Source organism: Lithobates pipiens, unplaced genomic scaffold (assembly GCF_037356315.1).
Source record: "Lithobates pipiens isolate NorthernLeopardFrog02 unplaced genomic scaffold, aLitPip1_a1.2 Scaffold_8, whole genome shotgun sequence".
In the NCBI taxonomy this organism is placed as follows: Eukaryota; Metazoa; Chordata; class Amphibia; order Anura; family Ranidae; genus Lithobates; species Lithobates pipiens.
Genome location: NW_027507903.1, coordinates 593,113,722 through 593,129,021, shown reverse-complemented (window position 1 = coordinate 593,129,021; position 15,300 = coordinate 593,113,722). Strand labels below are relative to the sequence as shown.

Genomic DNA, 15,300 nt, shown 5'->3' with positions numbered 1-15,300 from the left:
AATGAAGTTCCCCTTTAGCCTCATGATGCCAGGTCCAGCAGAGGAAACGCAGGCCAAAAAATAATGTAGAATCCACTCTGGATTATAGGCAAGAGAAGATCAAGCAGCGTGTGCCAGTCGCAGATTGTTTACGGGAGCCCAGGTAAGCTACCACAGACAAGGTTCTATGGCAGGAAACAGTTGGTCAAACAATCACCTTCAGCCACCTTTATTTCTGGTGCAGATTCCAAGAGCCTCGAGGGGGGAGGTTGGCTTCCCGTCCCCTAGGACATTTCATCTCTCTGGTCCAGTGAGCGTTCCTGGCAGATGTGCATAAAGACTGCCCAATCAGAAGCTCAAGGACCTCAAAGCGCCCGAACAGGGACTTGAACCCTGGACCCTCAGATTAAAAGTCTGATGCTCTACCGACTGAGCTATCCGGGCTCTGAAAAATCCACCACCAGAAGAGTCCAAAGCAGTTTGAATCTTGACATCTATGGTGGAAAAAGAGCATTCAGCCTGAAAGCACAAGTATTTGGCTTGCCCAGGCTGGCCAATCGTCCTTTCCCGTTTCATTTTCTAGGACAGGTTGAAGATAAAAGGGAGAATCTAACCTGTAAGCATGCAGATAGGGTCCAGTCCAGTTTCTGGCTTACTTTTACCTACAGGCCAATGCTCTTTCACCGGAAACAAGGGCCTTGCAAAAAGACACTGCCCGAACGGCTTCCTTAAGTCCTGGACCAAGACACTTCCAGTATTCTTAATCAGTGACTGGGTTACAAATGAAGTTCCCCTTTAGCCTCATGATGCCAGGTCCAGCAGAGGAAACGCAGGCCAAAAAATAAGGTAGAATCCACTCTGGATTATAGGCAAGAGAAGATCAAGCAGCGTGTGCCAGTCGCAGATTGTTTACGGGAGCCCAGGTAAGCTACCACAGACAAGGTTCTATGGCAGGAAACAGTTGGTCAAACAATCACCTTCAGCCACCTTTATTTCTGGTGCAGATTCCAAGAGCCTCGAGGGGGGAGGTTGGCTTCCCTTCCCCTAGGACATTTCATCTCTCTGGTCCAGTGAGCGTTCCTGGCAGATGTGCATAAAGACTGCCCAATCAGAAGCTCAAGGACCTCAAAGCGCCCGAACAGGGACTTGAACCCTGGACCCTCAGATTAAAAGTCTGATGCTCTACCGACTGAGCTATCCGGGCTCTGAAAAATCCACCACCAGAAGAGTCCAAAGCTGTTTGAATCTTGACATCTATGGTGGAAAAAGAGCATTCAGCCTGAAAGCACAAGTATTTGGCTTGCCCAGGCTGGCCAATCGTCCTTTCCCGTTTCATTTTCTAGGACAGGTTGAAGATAAAAGGGAGAATCTAACCTGTAAGCATGCAGATAGGGTCCAGTCCAGTTTCTGGCTTACTTTTACCTACAGGCCAATGCTCTTTCACCGGAAACAAGGGCCTTGCAAAAAGACACTGCCCGAACGGCTTCCTTAAGTCCTGGACCAAGACACTTCCAGTATTCTTAATCAGTGACTGGGTTACAAATGAAGTTCCCCTTTAGCCTCATGATGCCAGGTCCAGCAGAGGAAACGCAGGCCAAAAAATAATGTAGAATCCACTCTGGATTATAGGCAAGAGAAGATCAAGCAGCGTGTGCCAGTCGCAGATTGTTTACGGGAGCCCAGGTAAGCTACCACAGACAAGGTTCTATGGCAGGAAACAGTTGGTCAAACAATCACCTTCAGCCACCTTTATTTCTGGTGCAGATTCCAAGAGCCTCGAGGGGGGAGGTTGGCTTCCCTTCCCCTAGGACATTTCATCTCTCTGGTCCAGTGAGCGTTCCTGGCAGATGTGCATAAAGACTGCCCAATCAGAAGCTCAAGGACCTCAAAGCGCCCGAACACGGACTTGAACCCTGGACCCTCAGATTAAAAGTCTGATGCTCTACCGACTGAGCTATCCGGGCTCTGAAAAATCCACCACCAGAAGAGTCCAAAGCTGTTTGAATCTTGACATCTATGGTGGAAAAAGAGCATTCAGCTTGAAAGCACAAGTATTTGGCTTGCCCAGGCTGGCCAATCGTCCTTTCCCGTTTCATTTTCTAGGACAGGTTGAAGATAAAAGGGAGAATCTAACCTGTAAGCATGCAGATAGGGTCCAGTCCAGTTTCTGGCTTACTTTTACCTACAGGCCAATGCTCTTTCACCGGAAACAAGGGCCTTGCAAAAAGACACTGCCCAAACGGCTTCCTTAAGTCCTGGACCAAGACACTTCCAGTATTCTTAATCAGTGACTGGGTTACAAATGAAGTTCCCCTTTAGCCTCATGATGCCAGGTCCAGCAGAGGAAACGCAGGCCAAAAAATAATGTAGAATCCACTCTGGATTATAGGCAAGAGAAGATCAAGCAGCGTGTGCCAGTCGCAGATTGTTTACGGGAGCCCAGGTAAGCTACCACAGACAAGGTTCTATGGCAGGAAACAGTTGGTCAAACAATCACCTTCAGCCACCTTTATTTCTGGTGCAGATTCCAAGAGCCTCGAGGGGGGAGGTTGGCTTCCCGTCCCCTAGGACATTTCATCTCTCTGGTCCAGTGAGCGTTCCTGGCAGATGTGCATAAAGACTGCCCAATCAGAAGCTCAAGGACCTCAAAGCGCCCGAACAGGGACTTGAACCCTGGACCCTCAGATTAAAAGTCTGATGCTCTACCGACTGAGCTATCCGGGCTCTGAAAAATCCACCACCAGAAGAGTCCAAAGCAGTTTGAATCTTGACATCTATGGTGGAAAAAGAGCATTCAGCCTGAAAGCACAAGTATTTGGCTTGCCCAGGCTGGCCAATCGTCCTTTCCCGTTTCATTTTCTAGGACAGGTTGAAGATAAAAGGGAGAATCTAACCTGTAAGCATGCAGATAGGGTCCAGTCCAGTTTCTGGCTTACTTTTACCTACAGGCCAATGCTCTTTCACCGGAAACAAGGGCCTTGCAAAAAGACACTGCCCGAACGGCTTCCTTAAGTCCTGGACCAAGACACTTCCAGTATTCTTAATCAGTGACTGGGTTACAAATGAAGTTCCCCTTTAGCCTCATGATGCCAGGTCCAGCAGAGGAAACGCAGGCCAAAAAATAAGGTAGAATCCACTCTGGATTATAGGCAAGAGAAGATCAAGCAGCGTGTGCCAGTCGCAGATTGTTTACGGGAGCCCAGGTAAGCTACCACAGACAAGGTTCTATGGCAGGAAACAGTTGGTCAAACAATCACCTTCAGCCACCTTTATTTCTGGTGCAGATTCCAAGAGCCTCGAGGGGGGAGGTTGGCTTCCCTTCCCCTAGGACATTTCATCTCTCTGGTCCAGTGAGCGTTCCTGGCAGATGTGCATAAAGACTGCCCAATCAGAAGCTCAAGGACCTCAAAGCGCCCGAACAGGGACTTGAACCCTGGACCCTCAGATTAAAAGTCTGATGCTCTACCGACTGAGCTATCCGGGCTCTGAAAAATCCACCACCAGAAGAGTCCAAAGCTGTTTGAATCTTGACATCTATGGTGGAAAAAGAGCATTCAGCCTGAAAGCACAAGTATTTGGCTTGCCCAGGCTGGCCAATCGTCCTTTCCCGTTTCATTTTCTAGGACAGGTTGAAGATAAAAGGGAGAATCTAACCTGTAAGCATGCAGATAGGGTCCAGTCCAGTTTCTGGCTTACTTTTACCTACAGGCCAATGCTCTTTCACCGGAAACAAGGGCCTTGCAAAAAGACACTGCCCGAACGGCTTCCTTAAGTCCTGGACCAAGACACTTCCAGTATTCTTAATCAGTGACTGGGTTACAAATGAAGTTCCCCTTTAGCCTCATGATGCCAGGTCCAGCAGAGGAAACGCAGGCCAAAAAATAATGTAGAATCCATTCTGGATTATAGGCAAGAGAAGATCAAGCAGCGTGTGCCAGTCGCAGATTGTTTACGGGAGCCCAGGTAAGCTACCACAGACAAGGTTCTATGGCAGGAAACAGTTGGTCAAACAATCACCTTCAGCCACCTTTATTTCTGGTGCAGATTCCAAGAGCCTCGAGGGGGGAGGTTGGCTTCCCGTCCCCTAGGACATTTCATCTCTCTGGTCCAGTGAGCGTTCCTGGCAGATGTGCATAAAGACTGCCCAATCAGAAGCTCAAGGACCTCAAAGCGCCCGAACAGGGACTTGAACCCTGGACCCTCAGATTAAAAGTCTGATGCTCTACCGACTGAGCTATCCGGGCTCTGAAAAATCCACCACCAGAAGAGTCCAAAGCAGTTTGAATCTTGACATCTATGGTGGAAAAAGAGCATTCAGCCTGAAAGCACAAGTATTTGGCTTGCCCAGGCTGGCCAATCGTCCTTTCCCGTTTCATTTTCTAGGACAGGTTGAAGATAAAAGGGAGAATCTAACCTGTAAGCATGTAGATAGGGTCCAGTCCAGTTTCTGGCTTACTTTTACCTACAGGCCAATGCTCTTTCACCGGAAACAAGGGCCTTGCAAAAAGACACTGCCCGAACGGCTTCCTTAAGTCCTGGACCAAGACACTTCCAGTATTCTTAATCAGTGACTGGGTTACAAATGAAGTTCCCCTTTAGCCTCATGATGCCAGGTCCAGCAGAGGAAACGCAGGCCAAAAAATAATGTAGAATCCACTCTGGATTATAGGCAAGAGAAGATCAAGCAGCGTGTGCCAGTCGCAGATTGTTTACGGGAGCCCAGGTAAGCTACCACAGACAAGGTTCTATGGCAGGAAACAGTTGGTCAAACAATCACCTTCAGCCACCTTTATTTCTGGTGCAGATTCCAAGAGCCTCGAGGGGGGAGGTTGGCTTCCCGTCCCCTAGGACATTTCATCTCTCTGGTCCAGTGAGCGTTCCTGGCAGATGTGCATAAAGACTGCCCAATCAGAAGCTCAAGGACCTCAAAGCGCCCGAACAGGGACTTGAACCCTGGACCCTCAGATTAAAAGTCTGATGCTCTACCGACTGAGCTATCCGGGCTCTGAAAAACCCACCACCAGAAGAGTCCAAAGCAGTTTGAATCTTGACATCTTTGGTGGAAAAAGAGCATTCAGCCTGAAAGCACAAGTATTTGGCTTGCCCAGGCTGGCCAATCGTCCTTTCCCGTTTCATTTTCTAGGACAGGTTGAAGATAAAAGGGAGAATCTAACCTGTAAGCATGCAGATAGGGTCCAGTCCAGTTTCTGGCTTACTTTTACCTACAGGCCAATGCTCTTTCACCGGAAACAAGGGCCTTGCAAAAAGACACTGCCCGAACGGCTTCCTTAAGTCCTGGACCAAGACACTTCCAGTATTCTTAATCAGTGACTGGGTTACAAATGAAGTTCCCCTTTAGCCTCATGATGCCAGGTCCAGCAGAGGAAACGCAGGCCAAAAAATAATGTAGAATCCACTCTGGATTATAGGCAAGAGAAGATCAAGCAGCGTGTGCCAGTCGCAGATTGTTTACGGGAGCCCAGGTAAGCTACCACAGACAAGGTTCTATGGCAGGAAACAGTTGGTCAAACAATCACCTTCAGCCACCTTTATTTCTGGTGCAGATTCCAAGAGCCTCGAGGGGGGAGGTTGGCTTCCCGTCCCCTAGGACATTTCATCTCTCTGGTCCAGTGAGCGTTCCTGGCAGATGTGCATAAAGACTGCCCAATCAGAAGCTCAAGGACCTCAAAGCGCCCGAACAGGGACTTGAACCCTGGACCCTCAGATTAAAAGTCTGATGCTCTACCGACTGAGCTATCCGGGCTCTGAAAAATCCACCACCAGAAGAGTCCAAAGCAGTTTGAATCTTGACATCTATGGTGGAAAAAGAGCATTCAGCCTGAAAGCACAAGTATTTGGCTTGCCCAGGCTGGCCAATCGTCCTTTCCCGTTTCATTTTCTAGGACAGGTTGAAGATAAAAGGGAGAATCTAACCTGTAAGCATGTAGATAGGGTCCAGTCCAGTTTCTGGCTTACTTTTACCTACAGGCCAATGCTCTTTCACCGGAAACAAGGGCCTTGCAAAAAGACACTGCCCGAACGGCTTCCTTAAGTCCTGGACCAAGACACTTCCAGTATTCTTAATCAGTGACTGGGTTACAAATGAAGTTCCCCTTTAGCCTCATGATGCCAGGTCCAGCAGAGGAAACGCAGGCCAAAAAATAATGTAGAATCCACTCTGGATTATAGGCAAGAGAAGATCAAGCAGCGTGTGCCAGTCGCAGATTGTTTACGGGAGCCCAGGTAAGCTACCACAGACAAGGTTCTATGGCAGGAAACAGTTGGTCAAACAATCACCTTCAGCCACCTTTATTTCTGGTGCAGATTCCAAGAGCCTCGAGGGGGGAGGTTGGCTTCCCATCCCCTAGGACATTTCATCTCTCTGGTCCAGTGAGCGTTCCTGGCAGATGTGCATAAAGACTGCCCAATCAGAAGCTCAAGGACCTCAAAGCGCCCGAACAGGGACTTGAACCCTGGACCCTCAGATTAAAAGTCTGATGCTCTACCGACTGAGCTATCCGGGCTCTGAAAAATCCACCACCAGAAGAGTCCAAAGCAGTTTGAATCTTGACATCTTTGGTGGAAAAAGAGCATTCAGCCTGAAAGCACAAGTATTTGGCTTGCCCAGGCTGGCCAATCGTCCTTTCCCGTTTCATTTTCTAGGACAGGTTGAAGATAAAAGGGAGAATCTAACCTGTAAGCATGCAGATAGGGTCCAGTCCAGTTTCTGGCTTACTTTTACCTACAGGCCAATGCTCTTTCACCGGAAACAAGGGCCTTGCAAAAAGACACTGCCCGAACGGCTTCCTTAAGTCCTGGACCAAGACACTTCCAGTATTCTTAATCAGTGACTGGGTTACAAATGAAGTTCCCCTTTAGCCTCATGATGCCAGGTCCAGCAGAGGAAACGCAGGCCAAAAAATAAGGTAGAATCCACTCTGGATTATAGGCAAGAGAAGATCAAGCAGCGTGTGCCAGTCGCAGATTGTTTACGGGAGCCCAGGTAAGCTACCACAGACAAGGTTCTATGGCAGGAAACAGTTGGTCAAACAATCACCTTCAGCCACCTTTATTTCTGGTGCAGATTCCAAGAGCCTCGAGGGGGAAGGTTGGCTTCCCTTCCCCTAGGACATTTCATCTCTCTGGTCCAGTGAGCGTTCCTGGCAGATGTGCATAAAGACTGCCCAATCAGAAGCTCAAGGACCTCAAAGCGCCCGAACAGGGACTTGAACCCTGGACCCTCAGATTAAAAGTCTGATGCTCTACCGACTGAGCTATCCGGGCTCTGAAAAATCCACCACCAGAAGAGTCCAAAGCAGTTTGAATCTTGACATCTATGGTGGAAAAAGAGCATTCAGCCTGAAAGCACAAGTATTTGGCTTGCCCAGGCTGGCCAATCGTCCTTTCCCGTTTCATTTTCTAGGACAGGTTGAAGATAAAAGGGAGAATCTAACCTGTAAGCATGCAGATAGGGTCCAGTCCAGTTTCTGGCTTACTTTTACCTACAGGCCAATGCTCTTTCACCGGAAACAAGGGCCTTGCAAAAAGACACTGCCCGAACGGCTTCCCTAAGTCCTGGACCAAGACACTTCCAGTATTCTTAATCAGTGACTGGGTTACAAATGAAGTTCCCCTTTAGCCTCATGATGCCAGGTCCAGCAGAGGAAACGCAGGCCAAAAAATAAGGTAGAATCCACTCTGGATTATAGGCAAGAGAAGATCAAGCAGCGTGTGCCAGTCGCAGATTGTTTACGGGAGCCCAGGTAAGCTACCACAGACAAGGTTCTATGGCAGGAAACAGTTGGTCAAACAATCACCTTCAGCCACCTTTATTTCTGGTGCAGATTCCAAGAGCCTCGAGGGGGGAGGTTGGCTTCCCTTCCCCTAGGACATTTCATCTCTCTGGTCCAGTGAGCGTTCCTAGCAGATGTGCATAAAGACTGCCCAATCAGAAGCTCAAGGACCTCAAAGCGCCCAAACAGGGACTTGAACCCTGGACCCTCAGATTAAAAGTCTGATGCTCTACCGACTGAGCTATCCGGGCTCTGAAAAATCCACCACCAGAAGAGTCCAAAGCTGTTTGAATCTTGACATCTATGGTGGAAAAAGAGCATTCAGCCTGAAAGCACAAGTATTTGGCTTGCCCAGGCTGGCCAATCGTCCTTTCCCGTTTCATTTTCTAGGACAGGTTGAAGATAAAAGGGAGAATCTAACCTGTAAGCATGCAGATAGGGTCCAGTCCAGTTTCTGGCTTACTTTTACCTACAGGCCAATGCTCTTTCACCGGAAACAAGGGCCTTGCAAAAAGACACTGCCCGAACGGCTTCCTTAAGTCCTGGACCAAGACACTTCCAGTATTCTTAATCAGTGACTGGGTTACAAATGAAGTTCCCCTTTAGCCTCATGATGCCAGGTCCAGCAGAGGAAACGCAGGCCAAAAAATAATGTAGAATCCACTCTGGATTATAGGCAAGAGAAGATCAAGCAGCGTGTGCCAGTCGCAGATTGTTTACGGGAGCCCAGGTAAGCTACCACAGACAAGGTTCTATGGCAGGAAACAGTTGGTCAAACAATCACCTTCAGCCACCTTTATTTCTGGTGCAGATTCCAAGAGCCTCGAGGGGGGAGGTTGGCTTCCCGTCCCCTAGGACATTTCATCTCTCTGGTCCAGTGAGCGTTCCTGGCAGATGTGCATAAAGACTGCCCAATCAGAAGCTCAAGGACCTCAAAGCGCCCGAACAGGGACTTGAACCCTGGACCCTCAGATTAAAAGTCTGATGCTCTACCGACTGAGCTATCCGGGCTCTGAAAAATCCACCACCAGAAGAGTCCAAAGCAGTTTGAATCTTGACATCTATGGTGGAAAAAGAGCATTCAGCCTGAAAGCACAAGTATTTGGCTTGCCCAGGCTGGCCAATCGTCCTTTCCCGTTTCATTTTCTAGGACAGGTTGAAGATAAAAGGGAGAATCTAACCTGTAAGCATGCAGATAGGGTCCAGTCCAGTTTCTGGCTTACTTTTACCTACAGGCCAATGCTCTTTCACCGGAAACAAGGGCTTTGCAAAAAGACACTGCCCGAACGGCTTCCTTAAGTCCTGGACCAAGACACTTCCAGTATTCTTAATCAGTGACTGGGTTACAAATGAAGTTCCCCTTTAGCCTCATGATGCCAGGTCCAGCAGAGGAAACGCAGGCCAAAAAATAAGGTAGAATCCACTCTGGATTATAGGCAAGAGAAGATCAAGCAGCGTGTGCCAGTCGCAGATTGTTTACGGGAGCCCAGGTAAGCTACCACAGACAAGGTTCTATGGCAGGAAACAGTTGGTCAAACAATCACCTTCAGCCACCTTTATTTCTGGTGCAGATTCCAAGAGCCTCGAGGGGGGAGGTTGGCTTCCCTTCCCCTAGGACATTTCATCTCTCTGGTCCAGTGAGCGTTCCTGGCAGATGTGCATAAAGACTGCCCAATCAGAAGCTCAAGGACCTCAAAGCGCCCGAACAGGGACTTGAACCCTGGACCCTCAGATTAAAAGTCTGATGCTCTACCGACTGAGCTATCCGGGCTCTGAAAAATCCACCACCAGAAGAGTCCAAAGCTGTTTGAATCTTGACATCTATGGTGGAAAAAGAGCATTCAGCCTGAAAGCACAAGTATTTGGCTTGCCCAGGCTGGCCAATCGTCCTTTCCCGTTTCATTTTCTAGGACAGGTTGAAGATAAAAGGGAGAATCTAACCTGTAAGCATGCAGATAGGGTCCAGTCCAGTTTCTGGCTTACTTTTACCTACAGGCCAATGCTCTTTCACCGGAAACAAGGGCCTTGCAAAAAGACACTGCCCGAACGGCTTCCTTAAGTCCTGGACCAAGACACTTCCAGTATTCTTAATCAGTGACTGGGTTACAAATGAAGTTCCCCTTTAGCCTCATGATGCCAGGTCCAGCAGAGGAAACGCAGGCCAAAAAATAAGGTAGAATCCACTCTGGATTATAGGCAAGAGAAGATCAAGCAGCGTGTGCCAGTCGCAGATTGTTTACGGGAGCCCAGGTAAGCTACCACAGACAAGGTTCTATGGCAGGAAACAGTTGGTCAAACAATCACCTTCAGCCACCTTTATTTCTGGTGCAGATTCCAAGAGCCTCGAGGGGGGAGGTTGGCTTCCCTTCCCCTAGGACATTTCATCTCTCTGGTCCAGTGAGCGTTCCTGGCAGATGTGCATAAAGACTGCCCAATCAGAAGCTCAAGGACCTCAAAGCGCCCGAACACGGACTTGAACCCTGGACCCTCAGATTAAAAGTCTGATGCTCTACCGACTGAGCTATCCGGGCTCTGAAAAATCCACCACCAGAAGAGTCCAAAGCTGTTTGAATCTTGACATCTATGGTGGAAAAAGAGCATTCAGCCTGAAAGCACAAGTATTTGGCTTGCCCAGGCTGGCCAATCGTCCTTTCCCGTTTCATTTTCTAGGACAGGTTGAAGATAAAAGGGAGAATCTAACCTGTAAGCATGCAGATAGGGTCCAGTCCAGTTTCTGGCTTACTTTTACCTACAGGCCAATGCTCTTTCACCGGAAACAAGGGCCTTGCAAAAAGACACTGCCCAAACGGCTTCCTTAAGTCCTGGACCAAGACACTTCCAGTATTCTTAATCAGTGACTGGGTTACAAATGAAGTTCCCCTTTAGCCTCATGATGCCAGGTCCAGCAGAGGAAACGCAGGCCAAAAAATAATGTAGAATCCACTCTGGATTATAGGCAAGAGAAGATCAAGCAGCGTGTGCCAGTCGCAGATTGTTTACGGGAGCCCAGGTAAGCTACCACAGACAAGGTTCTATGGCAGGAAACAGTTGGTCAAACAATCACCTTCAGCCACCTTTATTTCTGGTGCAGATTCCAAGAGCCTCGAGGGGGGAGGTTGGCTTCCCGTCCCCTAGGACATTTCATCTCTCTGGTCCAGTGAGCGTTCCTGGCAGATGTGCATAAAGACTGCCCAATCAGAAGCTCAAGGACCTCAAAGCGCCCGAACAGGGACTTGAACCCTGGACCCTCAGATTAAAAGTCTGATGCTCTACCGACTGAGCTATCCGGGCTCTGAAAAATCCACCACCAGAAGAGTCCAAAGCAGTTTGAATCTTGACATCTATGGTGGAAAAAGAGCATTCAGCCTGAAAGCACAAGTATTTGGCTTGCCCAGGCTGGCCAATCGTCCTTTCCCGTTTCATTTTCTAGGACAGGTTGAAGATAAAAGGGAGAATCTAACCTGTAAGCATGCAGATAGGGTCCAGTCCAGTTTCTGGCTTACTTTTACCTACAGGCCAATGCTCTTTCACCGGAAACAAGGGCCTTGCAAAAAGACACTGCCCGAACGGCTTCCTTAAGTCCTGGACCAAGACACTTCCAGTATTCTTAATCAGTGACTGGGTTACAAATGAAGTTCCCCTTTAGCCTCATGATGCCAGGTCCAGCAGAGGAAACGCAGGCCAAAAAATAAGGTAGAATCCACTCTGGATTATAGGCAAGAGAAGATCAAGCAGCGTGTGCCAGTCGCAGATTGTTTACGGGAGCCCAGGTAAGCTACCACAGACAAGGTTCTATGGCAGGAAACAGTTGGTCAAACAATCACCTTCAGCCACCTTTATTTCTGGTGCAGATTCCAAGAGCCTCGAGGGGGGAGGTTGGCTTCCCTTCCCCTAGGACATTTCATCTCTCTGGTCCAGTGAGCGTTCCTGGCAGATGTGCATAAAGACTGCCCAATCAGAAGCTCAAGGACCTCAAAGCGCCCGAACAGGGACTTGAACCCTGGACCCTCAGATTAAAAGTCTGATGCTCTACCGACTGAGCTATCCGGGCTCTGAAAAATCCACCACCAGAAGAGTCCAAAGCTGTTTGAATCTTGACATCTATGGTGGAAAAAGAGCATTCAGCCTGAAAGCACAAGTATTTGGCTTGCCCAGGCTGGCCAATCGTCCTTTCCCGTTTCATTTTCTAGGACAGGTTGAAGATAAAAGGGAGAATCTAACCTGTAAGCATGCAGATAGGGTCCAGTCCAGTTTCTGGCTTACTTTTACCTACAGGCCAATGCTCTTTCACCGGAAACAAGGGCCTTGCAAAAAGACACTGCCCAAACGGCTTCCTTAAGTCCTGGACCAAGACACTTCCAGTATTCTTAATCAGTGACTGGGTTACAAATGAAGTTCCCCTTTAGCCTCATGATGCCAGGTCCAGCAGAGGAAACGCAGGCCAAAAAATAATGTAGAATCCACTCTGGATTATAGGCAAGAGAAGATCAAGCAGCGTGTGCCAGTCGCAGATTGTTTACGGGAGCCCAGGTAAGCTACCACAGACAAGGTTCTATGGCAGGAAACAGTTGGTCAAACAATCACCTTCAGCCACCTTTATTTCTGGTGCAGATTCCAAGAGCCTCGAGGGGGGAGGTTGGCTTCCCGTCCCCTAGGACATTTCATCTCTCTGGTCCAGTGAGCGTTCCTGGCAGATGTGCATAAAGACTGCCCAATCAGAAGCTCAAGGACCTCAAAGCGCCCGAACAGGGACTTGAACCCTGGACCCTCAGATTAAAAGTCTGATGCTCTACCGACTGAGCTATCCGGGCTCTGAAAAATCCACCACCAGAAGAGTCCAAAGCAGTTTGAATCTTGACATCTATGGTGGAAAAAGAGCATTCAGCCTGAAAGCACAAGTATTTGGCTTGCCCAGGCTGGCCAATCGTCCTTTCCCGTTTCATTTTCTAGGACAGGTTGAAGATAAAAGGGAGAATCTAACCTGTAAGCATGCAGATAGGGTCCAGTCCAGTTTCTGGCTTACTTTTACCTACAGGCCAATGCTCTTTCACCGGAAACAAGGGCCTTGCAAAAAGACACTGCCCGAACGGCTTCCTTAAGTCCTGGACCAAGACACTTCCAGTATTCTTAATCAGTGACTGGGTTACAAATGAAGTTCCCCTTTAGCCTCATGATGCCAGGTCCAGCAGAGGAAACGCAGGCCAAAAAATAAGGTAGAATCCACTCTGGATTATAGGCAAGAGAAGATCAAGCAGCGTGTGCCAGTCGCAGATTGTTTACGGGAGCCCAGGTAAGCTACCACAGACAAGGTTCTATGGCAGGAAACAGTTGGTCAAACAATCACCTTCAGCCACCTTTATTTCTGGTGCAGATTCCAAGAGCCTCGAGGGGGGAGGTTGGCTTCCCTTCCCCTAGGACATTTCATCTCTCTGGTCCAGTGAGCGTTCCTGGCAGATGTGCATAAAGACTGCCCAATCAGAAGCTCAAGGACCTCAAAGCGCCCGAACAGGGACTTGAACCCTGGACCCTCAGATTAAAAGTCTGATGCTCTACCGACTGAGCTATCCGGGCTCTGAAAAATCCACCACCAGAAGAGTCCAAAGCTGTTTGAATCTTGACATCTATGGTGGAAAAAGAGCATTCAGCCTGAAAGCACAAGTATTTGGCTTGCCCAGGCTGGCCAATCGTCCTTTCCCGTTTCATTTTCTAGGACAGGTTGAAGATAAAAGGGAGAATCTAACCTGTAAGCATGCAGATAGGGTCCAGTCCAGTTTCTGGCTTACTTTTACCTACAGGCCAATGCTCTTTCACCGGAAACAAGGGCCTTGCAAAAAGACACTGCCCGAACGGCTTCCTTAAGTCCTGGACCAAGACACTTCCAGTATTCTTAATCAGTGACTGGGTTACAAATGAAGTTCCCCTTTAGCCTCATGATGCCAGGTCCAGCAGAGGAAACGCAGGCCAAAAAATAATGTAGAATCCACTCTGGATTATAGGCAAGAGAAGATCAAGCAGCGTGTGCCAGTCGCAGATTGTTTACGGGAGCCCAGGTAAGCTACCACAGACAAGGTTCTATGGCAGGAAACAGTTGGTCAAACAATCACCTTCAGCCACCTTTATTTCTGGTGCAGATTCCAAGAGCCTCGAGGGGGGAGGTTGGCTTCCCTTCCCCTAGGACATTTCATCTCTCTGGTCCAGTGAGCGTTCCTGGCAGATGTGCATAAAGACTGCCCAATCAGAAGCTCAAGGACCTCAAAGCGCACGAACACGGACTTGAACCCTGGACCCTCAGATTAAAAGTCTGATGCTCTACCGACTGAGCTATCCGGGCTCTGAAAAATCCACCACCAGAAGAGTCCAAAGCTGTTTGAATCTTGACATCTATGGTGGAAAAAGAGCATTCAGCTTGAAAGCACAAGTATTTGGCTTGCCCAGGCTGGCCAATCGTCCTTTCCCGTTTCATTTTCTAGGACAGGTTGAAGATAAAAGGGAGAATCTAACCTGTAAGCATGCAGATAGGGTCCAGTCCAGTTTCTGGCTTACTTTTACCTACAGGCCAATGCTCTTTCACCGGAAACAAGGGCCTTGCAAAAAGACACTGCCCAAACGGCTTCCTTAAGTCCTGGACCAAGACACTTCCAGTATTCTTAATCAGTGACTGGGTTACAAATGAAGTTCCCCTTTAGCCTCATGATGCCAGGTCCAGCAGAGGAAACGCAGGCCAAAAAATAATGTAGAATCCACTCTGGATTATAGGCAAGAGAAGATCAAGCAGCGTGTGCCAGTCGCAGATTGTTTACGGGAGCCCAGGTAAGCTACCACAGACAAGGTTCTATGGCAGGAAACAGTTGGTCAAACAATCACCTTCAGCCACCTTTATTTCTGGTGCAGATTCCAAGAGCCTCGAGGGGGGAGGTTGGCTTCCCGTCCCCTAGGACATTTCATCTCTCTGGTCCAGTGAGCGTTCCTGGCAGATGTGCATAAAGACTGCCCAATCAGAAGCTCAAGGACCTCAAAGCGCCCGAACAGGGACTTGAACCCTGGACCCTCAGATTAAAAGTCTGATGCTCTACCGACTGAGCTATCCGGGCTCTGAAAAATCCACCACCAGAAGAGTCCAAAGCAGTTTGAATCTTGACATCTATGGTGGAAAAAGAGCATTCAGCCTGAAAGCACAAGTATTTGGCTTGCCCAGGCTGGCCAATCGTCCTTTCCCGTTTCATTTTCTAGGACAGGTTGAAGATAAAAGGGAGAATCTAACCTGTAAGCATGCAGATAGGGTCCAGTCCAGTTTCTGGCTTACTTTTACCTACAGGCCAATGCTCTTTCACCGGAAACAAGGGCCTTGCAAAAAGACACTGCCCGAACGGCTTCCTTAAGTCCTGGACCAAGACACTTCCAGTATTCTTAATCAGTGACTGGGTTACAAATGAAGTTCCCCTTTAGCCTCATGATGCCAGGTCCAGCAGAGGAAACGCAGGCCAAAAAATAAGGTAGAATCCACTCTGGATTATAGGCAAGAGAAGAT

At 48.6% G+C, this 15,300-nt stretch overlaps 16 non-coding genes across 16 annotated transcripts; all 16 read right to left on the bottom strand.

The window, feature by feature from the left end:
* Positions 1-350: 350 nt before the first annotated feature.
* TRNAK-UUU (transfer RNA lysine (anticodon UUU)) lies at positions 351-423 on the bottom strand. The gene has a single exon. It is a non-coding gene; the product is annotated as a tRNA-Lys (tRNA).
* A 687-nt stretch (positions 424-1,110) lies between these two features.
* TRNAK-UUU (transfer RNA lysine (anticodon UUU)) lies at positions 1,111-1,183 on the bottom strand. The gene has a single exon. It is a non-coding gene; the product is annotated as a tRNA-Lys (tRNA).
* Positions 1,184-2,630: 1,447 nt separating this feature from the next.
* Positions 2,631-2,703, bottom strand: TRNAK-UUU (transfer RNA lysine (anticodon UUU)). Its single transcript has one exon. It is a non-coding gene; the product is annotated as a tRNA-Lys (tRNA).
* Positions 2,704-3,390: 687 nt separating this feature from the next.
* TRNAK-UUU (transfer RNA lysine (anticodon UUU)) lies at positions 3,391-3,463 on the bottom strand. The gene has a single exon. It is a non-coding gene; the product is annotated as a tRNA-Lys (tRNA).
* Positions 3,464-4,150: 687 nt separating this feature from the next.
* TRNAK-UUU (transfer RNA lysine (anticodon UUU)) lies at positions 4,151-4,223 on the bottom strand. The gene has a single exon. It is a non-coding gene; the product is annotated as a tRNA-Lys (tRNA).
* A 687-nt stretch (positions 4,224-4,910) lies between these two features.
* On the bottom strand, positions 4,911-4,983 carry TRNAK-UUU (transfer RNA lysine (anticodon UUU)). The gene has a single exon. It is a non-coding gene; the product is annotated as a tRNA-Lys (tRNA).
* Positions 4,984-5,670: 687 nt separating this feature from the next.
* On the bottom strand, positions 5,671-5,743 carry TRNAK-UUU (transfer RNA lysine (anticodon UUU)). Its single transcript has one exon. It is a non-coding gene; the product is annotated as a tRNA-Lys (tRNA).
* Positions 5,744-6,430: 687 nt separating this feature from the next.
* Positions 6,431-6,503, bottom strand: TRNAK-UUU (transfer RNA lysine (anticodon UUU)). Its single transcript has one exon. It is a non-coding gene; the product is annotated as a tRNA-Lys (tRNA).
* Positions 6,504-7,190: 687 nt separating this feature from the next.
* TRNAK-UUU (transfer RNA lysine (anticodon UUU)) lies at positions 7,191-7,263 on the bottom strand. The gene has a single exon. It is a non-coding gene; the product is annotated as a tRNA-Lys (tRNA).
* Positions 7,264-8,710: 1,447 nt separating this feature from the next.
* TRNAK-UUU (transfer RNA lysine (anticodon UUU)) lies at positions 8,711-8,783 on the bottom strand. The gene has a single exon. It is a non-coding gene; the product is annotated as a tRNA-Lys (tRNA).
* Positions 8,784-9,470: 687 nt separating this feature from the next.
* TRNAK-UUU (transfer RNA lysine (anticodon UUU)) lies at positions 9,471-9,543 on the bottom strand. The gene has a single exon. It is a non-coding gene; the product is annotated as a tRNA-Lys (tRNA).
* A 1,447-nt stretch (positions 9,544-10,990) lies between these two features.
* TRNAK-UUU (transfer RNA lysine (anticodon UUU)) lies at positions 10,991-11,063 on the bottom strand. The gene has a single exon. It is a non-coding gene; the product is annotated as a tRNA-Lys (tRNA).
* Positions 11,064-11,750: 687 nt separating this feature from the next.
* On the bottom strand, positions 11,751-11,823 carry TRNAK-UUU (transfer RNA lysine (anticodon UUU)). The gene has a single exon. It is a non-coding gene; the product is annotated as a tRNA-Lys (tRNA).
* A 687-nt stretch (positions 11,824-12,510) lies between these two features.
* TRNAK-UUU (transfer RNA lysine (anticodon UUU)) lies at positions 12,511-12,583 on the bottom strand. Its single transcript has one exon. It is a non-coding gene; the product is annotated as a tRNA-Lys (tRNA).
* Positions 12,584-13,270: 687 nt separating this feature from the next.
* TRNAK-UUU (transfer RNA lysine (anticodon UUU)) lies at positions 13,271-13,343 on the bottom strand. Its single transcript has one exon. It is a non-coding gene; the product is annotated as a tRNA-Lys (tRNA).
* Positions 13,344-14,790: 1,447 nt separating this feature from the next.
* Positions 14,791-14,863, bottom strand: TRNAK-UUU (transfer RNA lysine (anticodon UUU)). The gene has a single exon. It is a non-coding gene; the product is annotated as a tRNA-Lys (tRNA).
* Positions 14,864-15,300: the final 437 nt, after the last annotated feature.